This window comes from Myotis myotis, unplaced genomic scaffold, assembly GCF_014108235.1.
Source record: "Myotis myotis isolate mMyoMyo1 unplaced genomic scaffold, mMyoMyo1.p scaffold_m19_p_8, whole genome shotgun sequence".
NCBI classification, from domain to species: Eukaryota; Metazoa; Chordata; class Mammalia; order Chiroptera; family Vespertilionidae; genus Myotis; species Myotis myotis.
In genome coordinates this window covers 46,540,721-46,550,155 of record NW_023416390.1, presented here as the reverse complement: position 1 = coordinate 46,550,155, position 9,435 = coordinate 46,540,721, and the positions used below count along the sequence as shown (strand labels likewise).

At 42.3% G+C, this 9,435-nt stretch overlaps 1 pseudogene; it reads right to left on the bottom strand.

The window, feature by feature from the left end:
* Nucleotides 1–8,164: 8,164 nt before the first annotated feature.
* LOC118661547 lies at nucleotides 8,165–8,752 on the bottom strand (annotated as a pseudogene).
* Between the last annotated feature and the right edge of the window lie 683 nt (nucleotides 8,753–9,435).

Here is a 9,435-nt window from a genome sequence, read left to right as displayed (position 1 = left end):
ATCCGTCTGCCACCAGAACTATGATTCCCAGCATTCCTGGTGCTCCCCGCACTCTGGGCTTCCACTTCCAGTCCTGGGGCTGCCACCAGAACTACCATTCCCAGAATTCCTGGTGCTCCCGGTGCTCTTGGTTTTCCCTTCCTGCTCTGTCTCCATCCCATGGCCTCCCACTGTGCCAAGTCCTCCAAGTCACCAGCTCTCCCGCTCTGCTCTCCACCCGGTGGTTTGGGGGGAGCGACTGAGGAAGCCACGTCCCCCCAAGCTGCTGGCTCTCCCACTCTGCTCTCTGCCTGGTGCCTGTGTATGCAAATTAACCCACCATCTTTGTTGGGGTAATTTGCATACTCATTCCTGATTGGCTGGTGAGTATAGTGGAGGGATGGTCAATTTACATGTTTCTCTTTTTTATATAGGCTATTCTCTTATAGTTTGAGTCTTGGCTCTGAATTCTTTCCTAGCCAGAACTCACATACCAAGGTTGCTGAACCCAGGTCTGGTCTGATTCCACCACTCTAACACCTGGTGCCACTCCTGCCACCTATAACAGTCCCATGCACTGAAAGGTTGCTGGTTCAATTCCTGTTCAGGGCACATGCCTGGGTTGCAGGCTCAATCTCCGGTAGGTGGCATGCAGGAGGCAGCTGATCAATGTTTTGCTCTCACATCAATGTTTTTCTCCCTCTCTCTATAATAAATAAGTAAATTTATTTATTTTTTAAAAAAGATGAGGTTATATTGGTGTAGGGTGGGCCCTTAATCCAATATGACTGGTATCCATATGAGAAGATAGCCACGTGGAGACAGACACAGAGATAATGCCACGTAGAAAGGTAGATATCAGAGATATGCATCTGCAAGCCAAGGCATGTCAAAGATTGCCAACAGACAGTCAGAAGCCAGGAAGAGGCAAGGAAGGATTCCCTTACAGGTTTCAGAGGAAGTGTGGTCTTGCTTGATTTCAGACTTCTAACCACAGGAACTATGAGACAATAAACTTTTTATTTTAAGCCACCTAGTTTGTGGTACTTTGGTATGGTGGCCCTAGGAAACCAATACAGAACTGATACATTTATTTTCTCTCACTTCTCCCTTCTAACTTCCAATGGCAATGCTGTAGAATAGCAGGCCTACTTGGTAGGGCAAGAAGCAAAAATCTGAGTTGTTCATTCATTCAGAGACTGCATGATTCCAGTATATTGTGGGTGCTTAGTAAATGTTTGTTGATTGAGTAAATTCTTCCAATATTTATTAAAGGACTACTCTTTGCCAGGATTATCTAAACCTGGGACAAAAGTCTTAAAAATCAAGAATAGACACTAACATTCCCTCTCTCAAATCCAGATGACTTAAGTGGTATTAGCCACTAAACTTCTTTCAACATCCCTTACACAAGGAAAAATAACTGTGTTAAGAATTGATTTCTGTAGTGCAAAATCTCAGCGGGAAGGTGGGGGTGGGGGTGGGGGGTGGGAAGGCGAGTGGTGAGTGGGAGGTAATCAACCAAGGACCTTGCATGGCCCATGGTCACAGACAACGGGGCAGTGAGAGCCTGAGGCGGAAGGTGGGGGTGGGCTGGAGGGAATCAATGGGGAAAAAAAGGGGGACATATGTAATACTTGCAATAATAAAGAATAATTTTTAAAAAAGAATTGGTTTTTGTCCTATTGGTCTCTATTTTTGAGTAATGCTTTACCTCTTTTTCATTTTCTTGCCTCTGTCTGATGGAGATGCTAATGAATGGAGACAGGTATGAAAAAACAGATGTCAGGAGGGAGAAGTACAATCCCCAAATCTGATCATGAGGGCTTGGATAACTGAGGGGCACCACTGTCCAACTGTAGAAAAAGCACTCTGAACATGTTTTAGGCATTAGTATTTATTGAAGCCAATAAGGACACTTTTGCTGTTGTTAATCCTCGCCCGAGGATATTTTTTTATTGCTTTTTAGGGAGAGTGGAAGAAAGAGGGAAAGACAGAGAGAAACATCGATGTGAGAGAAACACATCGATAGATTGCCTCCTGCATGAGCCCTGACCAGAGCCTGGGCCGGGGAGGCCCCTGCAACCAAGGTACGTGCCCTTTACTAGAATCGAACCCTTTGGACGCTCTATGCACTGAGCCATACTGGCTAGGGCTATAAGGGTACCTTTTAAAAGGTTTGCCCAAAGTCAAAGAATGAAATGATTATCTGAAAATAAATTTATTAAACATGTTGAGTGAAAAGAGCAAAGAAACGTATATGTAATATAGTCTCATTTTTATAAAACAGTGGCAAAAAAATCCTGTGTATCTATGTGTGTATAAAACTGTTTATGTACATTTATGTATCTTTAAGATTGTAATGAACATGGAGGTGGAAGCATACTGTGTCAGTTTCCTATGGTTACTATAACAAATTGCCACAAACAACAGAGAGCAGTTGAATTCATAGAGATAGAAAGCAGAATGGTGGTTTCCAAGAGCTGAAGAATGAGGAGATGCATATCTACAGAATTTAGTGAATGCATATCTATAGAATTTCAGTTCAGCAAGATGAAAAGACTTCTGGAGATTGATTGTATGACAATGTAAATGTATTGAACACTAAAAAATACACACTTTAAAAATGTTTAAGATGGTAAATTTTATGTTATATGCATCGTACTACAATTTTTTCGAAAGCTAAATTTTTGAGGTAGGTTTATTGTTAGCCCTATTTTCGAGGAAAATGGGGCACCACAATTTGCCCAAGAGCTAATGATGGGAAATGACTGGGATGCAAATGCAGGAAATCTGACTCCTAAGGCCTTCCTCCTAATTGCTATGATATATAAAAAGTAAAATAAAATAGTCTCTAATTATTAAAAAAAAAAAACAACACAAAGAAAAACAATACCCCCTTCCCCGTTAAAGTTATTCTATCCTTCTGAAGGCCAGAAGTCTGACATTGGCTTCCCTGAGATAAAATCAAGATTCTGGCAGGGCTGCGCTCCCTGGAATCGCCAAGGGAGAATCTGTTCCTCAGCTATTCCAGATGCTGGTATTCCTTGGCTTGTGGCTCACACTCCAACCTCTGCCCCTGTGGTCACATGGCCTTCTTCTCGTCTGTGTGTGTCAAATCTCCCTCTGCTTCTCTCTTACAAGGACACTGTGATTGCATTTAGGGCACCCCTAGGTAATCCAGGATAAAATTCCCATTTCCATCTCCTTAACTCAATCACATCTGCAAAGACCCCTTTTCCATATAAGATGACATTTACAGGTTCCAAGAATTAGGACCTGCTATTTTGGGGATCCATTTTCCAGCTTACCACAGATATATACTACATCATACACATGGGGAGGGGCAACACGATAGCCAGCCTTCAAGATGAGCCTCAATGGCCTGGCCGGTGTGGCTCAGTTGGTTGGGCATCCTGTGCACCTAATGGTTGCCTGTTCGATTCCTGGTCAGGGCACATGCCAGGGTTGCAGCTCGATCCCTGGCAGGGCTGTGTGCAGGAGTCAGCCGATCGGTGTTTCGCTCTCACATAGATGTTTCTCTCTCTTCTTTTTCTAAAAATCAATTTAAAAATCTTTAAAAAAGAAAATAGGGGCCCCAATGATTCTTGCCTCCTAATATTCACACCTTTTTATAGGCTATTCCTACACTGAATGAGAGCTGTCTATGTGACCAAATATAATACGGCAGAAATTACAGTGTGTGATTTCCAGGCTGTCAGAAAGGGCATGGTAGTTTCTGCCTTGCTCTCTTGGATAGATTGCGCTGAGGGAAGCCAGCCATCACGTGAGGACACTCAACCAGCCCTGTGGAGAGGACCACACACAAAAAGACGGAGGTCTCCTACCAGCCACCAGCACCAACTTGCCAGCCTGTGAATGCGCCACCTTGGAAGCAGATCCTTGAGCCCCAGATAAATCTTAAATAACGACTGCGTCCTCAGAACTGCCCATCACCCAGCCAAGCTCTCCCACCCACAGAAATCATGAAAGATAATAAATGTTTATTGTTGTTTTAAGTCAGTAAATGGTGGGGTAATTTGTAGCAATTATGGGAGGGGAGACCAAGTCCCCCAACTCCAAAAAAACCCCTACACTTAAAAAAAAAATCCCCTTCTTTCTACCCAGGCATTTAAGTAAAATTATATATATTTTTAAATTTTACAGCAAATACCTGGGGCTTATACGATATAAATCTCTGAGAATAAGAAATGGATGGGAGTGGCACACGGCTTTCTGCATTCCAGGGAGCAGAGAGGAAAGAGGTGTCGTGCTATTGTAGTTACCCTGCCTCTTCTTATACTGAGGGATGTCATTAGTGTCAGTCGTTATTGCTTACCCAGTATTCATTTTCCTTTCCTCTAGCAATAGTGCCCCACTTTTCCTCTAGGAAAGCACCCTAGAAAGACATAAAGGAACAAGAGAATGAAAAAAGAGCCAGATTTGAAGGCAGGACAGACTGAAAAAGAATAAAAGCCTCTGGGTGCTCTGCTTATGACTTCCATGATCTGTGTAAATCAAACATTAAAGCACCTACGTATGTGTGTGTGAGGACAATCCACTCCTCTCCTGAACCTTACAAACCCCTTGGAGGAAAGATGATGTACCGCTCTATTAGCTATTAAAAAAATCCAAAGATTACTACTGTTTAACAATTAAGTATAGAGTAATGTAAAACATTCTACAATATGGCGCAATCTATTTTTCTATTCTTCTTTCCTCTACACACACACACACACACACACACACACACACACAGAGAGAGAGAGAGAGAGAGAGAGAGAGAGAGAGAGAGAGAGAGAGAGAGAGAGGAGGACATCAGCACTATCAGTTTAGGGCCCCACCATTTTTACTATATTAATTATCTCCTTAAAAACAGTATCTCTAAATGCAGTCGCATTGGTACTTATGGCATCAACATATGAATTTGGAGGGAAGACAATTCAGTTCATAGCAGACATTTATTGCTCACTAAATATCCATGCTCTCCCTGACTTTCTTAAGCCCACTACAGTTAGTCAGGGTCAGGTGACTAGTCTGCCCAATTGCTGTTATCAAGATATACATGTTTCACTTCCGACTGAAGCTTTTAAAATATGGTGCATGGCCCTGCCAGAGTGGCTCAGTGTTTGAGCATTGACCTATGAACGAGGAGGTTGTGGTTCAATTCCCAGTCCAGGCACATGCCCAGGTTGTGGAATTGATCCCCAGTGTGGGGTGTGCAGGAGGCAGCTGATCAATGATTCTCTCTCATTGATGTTTCTATCTCTCCCTTCTTTTCTGAAATGAAAGAAAGAGAGAGAGAGAGAGAGAGAGAGAGAGAAAGGAAGGAAGGAAGGAAGGAAGGAAGGAAGGAAGGAGGAGGGAGGGAGGGAGGGAGGGAGGGAGGGAGGGAGGGAGGGAGGGAGGGAGGGAGGAGGAAGGAAGAGTGAGCTGGTACATAGCCCTTCAGGTTTCTCTGCTTTTGTCTTGACAACCTAGAAGCCATATATTCTACACTAGAGGCCTGGTGCATGGATTCATGCACTGGTGGGGTCCCTCGGCCTGACCTCTGCGCTGCAGCAGCCCAGCCTTACCCACCAGCTCTTTGGGCTCCAGCCCACTGTCTGTGCCAATCCTGCACAGCACGAAGTAGTGCATGAAGCAGCAGGTGGCCAGGGAGGAGCCCGAGCCTGGGCTGGGCTCCTGCTCATCCTGGCCCCGCTGCACCTGCTCAGGTGCACAGAGGGAGTGTCTGAGGGAGAGGCTCATGCTGTCACAACTGCGCTCACCAGCTGTGAGCCCAGCATCTGGCGCACATCTGTCAGCTGAGCAGAGCTTCCACTGTGGGAGCGCACTGACCATCAGGGGGGAAGCTCCTGTGTTGAGCATCTGCCCCCTGGTGGTCAGTGAGCATCATAGCTACCAGCCGGTCATCCAGTTGTCCGGTCATCCAGTCGCTCAGGCTTTTATTATATAGATGATGTAGCCCGGATCCTTGAATGACTATGTTGGAGCCTAACCCCCAGTCAACTTTCTGGACGTGTATCACGAATTAGAAGTAAACCTATGTGATATGAAGCCTTCTAGATTTCAGGGTAAATGTATAATTAAGCAAAACTTTGCACTTACTGACTAATCATTAAATCTTATTCTTCAACCAGAGTGAACTACTAAATAAATGGAACGATATCCCATATTCATGAATCTGAAGTCTTCCCCAAATGGATCTACGAATACAATACAATCCCTATTAAAATCCCACTTTTGTTGCTGTTGTTGTTAATCTTCACTTGAGGATATTTTTTCCATTGATTTTTAGAGAGAGTGGAAGGGAGCAACGGGAGGGAAGGAGCAAGGGAGAGAGAGACAGAGTCAGAGAGAGAGACACATTGATTGGTCACCTCCTGCTGGCACCTTGACTAGAGCCTGGGATGAAACCTACAACCCAGGTACATGCCCTTGAACAGGAATCAAACCCACAACCCTTTAGTGCTCCAGCTAATGTTCTAACTACTGAGTCACGCCAGCCAGGTTTGTTTTTATGCTTTCTCTTTCTTTTTTTTTTTCTTCTTTCTTCTGTTTGCAGACTTTCATAAGACAATCCTAAAATTCATATGAAAATGCAAGGAATCCAGAAGAGTCAAAACAACCTTGAAAAAAGAACACAATTTGAAGTTCACATTTCTCAATTTCAAAACTTAGTACAAAGCTACAGTAGTTAAGACAGTATGGAGCTAGCATAAGGATAGACATATATATTAATGGAATAGAATTGATAATCCAGAAATAAACACTTACAGTCAATTGATTTTCAGCAAAGTTTAGTCTTTTCAACAGATGATTCTGGGATAACTGAGTATTCACATGCAAAAGAATGAATTTGGACCTCTAACTCACTTTATACAAAAATCAGTTCAAAATGAATCAAAGGCCTATATGCAAGAGTTAAACATGACACCAAAAGCCCAAGCAACACAAGAAAAAAAAAGATAAATTGGACTTCATCAAAATTCGAACTTTTGTGTTTCAAAGGAAACTATTAAGGATGTGAAAACAACCCACAGTTGGGAGAAAATGTTTGCAAATCATATATCTAATAAAGGTCTTGTATGCAGAATATACAAAAAAAACACAAAAAACCCCAAAACTTCTTACAACTCAAAGTGAAAAGAAAACTAGCCCATGTAAAAATGGGCGAAGGATCTGAACAGACATTCATCCAAAGAAGATATACAAATGGCCAATAAGCACAATAAAAATGCGTAACATCATCAGTCATTAAGAAAATGCAAATCAAAGCCACAATGAGATACCACTTTACACCCACTAGGAAGGCTGTAGGAAAAAATAAGAGAAAGATAACAAGTGTCGGAGAGGACGTGGAGACATTGGACCCCTCGTACATTGCTATAGGAATGTAAAATGGTGCAGCTGCTTTAGAAAAGAGCCTGGCAGTTCTTTAAAAAGTTAAACAGAGTTACTATGACGCAGACTTTCCACTCTTGGTTATATGCCCAAGAGAATTGAAAACATATCCATGAAAAACTTGTACATGGATATTCATACATTCTCTTTTGTTGGTTTAATATTGTTTATTAGCACAGTAACAAATGTAGACTTAAGTAGTCGGCATCATATAACCAACCCACTGAGCAACTCCTATTCCACACATTACAGTTAACAGCTTAAGGTATTTTACTACAGATTTTCACAGGTCCTGATTCCAACCTCTAATCTTTTCACAATAAAGCAGATTGTCATATAAAATAAAATACATAATTACTCATTTCCTGTCTGGTCTTATAGACACATGTCCATTTAATATATATGAGGTGACAGTCTCTAAAAACGGTTAAATATCATTGTTCCTTTCCAAGAAGGGAAAATAAGTTTCAATTTTTTTTAAGCAAAAAAGGATGTAGCTTTGGAAGGACTTCACATAAAAGGCCATGTGTGCAACCTGTACAAAATTAAGCTGTTTTAAATTTACAGACTACAAGCAACTGAATCCAAAGGTCTATTCTCTGTGCTACATTTCAACTTACGTGGCAGAACTAATGACAATTTTAAATGTTGCTAATACCAATTCTGTCTACCATAGCAACATACCTTACGTTACAACAAAATCTTAGGAAATAAGACTGAATAATGTCTGTTACAGAAATACCCTACTCTCTACCAACTCCCACCCTCCCTCACTCCTTCAAAATCTCTCTGTGACAGACAAATAATGTAAGAATTGTGAAAACCCAATTTGTGTAGCGTATCTCTTGGTCCACTGTTTGGCCATTCTGTCATGTTCTGCTCTGTTGGTCATATACTGAGTGGCAATACTTCTCACCTAGAGGTCGGCAGGATTACAGTCTGTAAGAAGTGAGCAGGTAGAAAGGAGGGCTTTAGAAATGCTTAGTGCCGGCCTCCAATTATCTTTCAGTATGTCCAAGCCAATAACTCCTTGACTGTTATTCCAGTGATAGATTCTTGTCTGAAATGTAACCTTTGGAAGATTGAAGGGGTGTTCCGGTGTAAAAGTGGTATCGAGGAAGAATACACCACCTTCATACACGGATGCTGGCGGCTCCAGGATGGTTGATCTCCATTCATAGATGTTATCGCCTTTGGACTAGCACTGCAGTTAGCTGGAGGATCTAAAGAGGAATCTGTCAGTTCCTTCCGAACCCTCTTACTCATTCACTCTGTTTTTGGGGGTGTTGGTTTCTTTCTCAGTTTGCTGGTTGGAGGATGAAGATGAGGAAGAGCTGGTGCTGCTCCTCCAAGCGTCATCCGACATGGGAAACCCCCACCTCACCCCACAGACAGCCCCACTTTTTGTGTCTGGCTCCTTGTGTTGCTGTGGCAGCTGTTCTCATACATTCTTATTGACAATAGCCAGAAAGTGGAAATAGTCCAAATGTCCATCAATTGTTTAGTGGATACACGTGTTCTTAATGCTTCCTTATTTTTGAAATGATCTTTCTCTGACCCAAATCCAGAATCAGCCATTTCTCCAAGGAGTCCTGACTTCTTTCATGATTGAGAAATGAAATGTAAAAACCAAAATCTGGGCACCAGGTGTGCTCGTTGCTACTGAGCTTTAGTTACTTCTAGGCACTGTCAGTGGACAGGGTCAGGTTTTCTGGTACTAGTTTTTTTTTTGTTTGTTTTTTTTTGTTTTTGTTTTTTTTAAAGCACCCTAGCCCAGCCAGCATGGCTCAGTGGTTGAACATCAATCTATGAACCAGGAGGTCACAGTTCGATTCCCAGTCAGGGCACATGCCTGGGTTGCGAGCTCAATTCCCAAATAGAAGGTGTACAGGAGTCAGCTGATCAATGATTCTCATCATTGATGGTTCTATCTCCCTCTCCCTTCCTCGCTGAAATCAATAAAAATATATTTTAAAAACACATTCTCACTTATAAACTTTTAAGATACTCACCCACCCAACCCCTATACTCTAGTCTCAGGTGAATATT